Source organism: Lolium perenne, chromosome 4 (genome assembly GCF_019359855.2).
Source record: "Lolium perenne isolate Kyuss_39 chromosome 4, Kyuss_2.0, whole genome shotgun sequence".
Taxonomy (NCBI): Eukaryota; Viridiplantae; Streptophyta; class Magnoliopsida; order Poales; family Poaceae; genus Lolium; species Lolium perenne.
In genome coordinates this window covers 64,815,298-64,816,918 of record NC_067247.2, presented here as the reverse complement: position 1 = coordinate 64,816,918, position 1,621 = coordinate 64,815,298, and positions in this window count along the sequence as shown.

The window sequence follows — 1,621 nt, the reverse complement described above, 5'->3', positions numbered from 1 at the left end:
AAAGAGACCAGTCATACAAAACATAGCTTTATCTATTTAAGAATAAAGGACAACCATTGAACTAGAGTGTTAGGAGTACACCATAACCTAGAATAAACCATTCCTATATGAGAGAACTCAAGCTATGGTGTTACACTCAAGATAGTTGAGGCAACACTTGAGTTTGAGGGAGAGAACTACCCATATACCCAGATGATTATATCACCATTGATTAAGTAGAACCCTAACATAATATCTCAGACATTCTCCTGGGATATAAACTTTAGAGGCAATCCTAGTAGTCCCATTCAAGAAGGTAAATTAGAAGTACTATACCCTAGTTGATCAAGACAATGCTTGATCATGGAAGTGAGAAACCTAATTAATGAGAGATACCTTAGGAAGTCAAATCTTGATCATTATAAATTGTGTAGTGATCATAAACCTAAGAACTTGAAGTAGAGGATATAAGCACATAAGAAGAGCTTAGAATTAAAGCCTATAAATTATATGGTGAGAAACCATTCATCATTATAACCAAAGTTAACTATAAAAAGAAATATAGCTACTTTAGCTACTTGAACCATAGATTAAGAATATGATAGAAATCTATGGGTATAAGATAAAACCAATTCTCAAGTCCTTAGTAACTAAAGGAGAACCACAACTATTAAGCAAGTAAACCCTCTTGCCATGAATAGTGGTGACTAAACCCTAAGCTATACCTCACTTCTAGTTTATGTATCACTATGGTGATCATAATAGAAACCTAGGCCATATCTGAGATTCAAACCAATTGCCATTAGGTAAATGTCATTAGAACCCTAGTATGGCACATTAATAAAATCTTAAGCTATAATTATTAAACCTAGGAAAACTCTTGTGATACATCTTATAATTAGAACCATAAGTGTGATTAACAACCACTTATCTTTATAACCAAAGTCCAACCATGAGGAGAGTAATGTCTACTCTAGGTAATTCAAAGTGTTATTAAAAATATAATACTAGTGTTAACCTTGACATAGAGTGATAATCAAAATTACAAGATCTTAATAAATAGAGGATCACATAAAATCATATGCAGGGAACTAAATTCTCAATTAAGAGCTCAAACCCTATTGATAAATTCTAAAACACTTAGAATAGAAATTATCAACCCTAATAATAATAATAGATGTGATTACACAAGAAAAAGGAAATTAAGATGAGTGCATAAAATCATGATTATTTCCAATTTGTAATAAAGCCCACATATGTGAAACGTTTAATCAAAACAATTGAGTATTTCAATAATACTTTTATTAGTCTTCATAAAAGACCAATTGTTTAACACCTGCAAAATAGAAAATAGTTAAAACATGAATTATAAACAGAATTCAACACAAAGAATAAAGCAGAAAATAGAAAAAAATACAAAACAGAAAAGAATAAAAGAGATAAAGGAGATGGGGCTTACCTGGACCTTACCAGCCAAAGCAGCCCAGCAGCAGCCTGCCAGCAGCCCAACACCACGGCCCAAGTCACAGCCCACACAACCCACTTACCCCTTCGTTTAAAAAAACTGGGGAGGCGTCGTCCTCATCCCTACCTGGCGCATGGTGGACACCACGACGCCGTGGCCGGCTTCTCCTCACGCTGG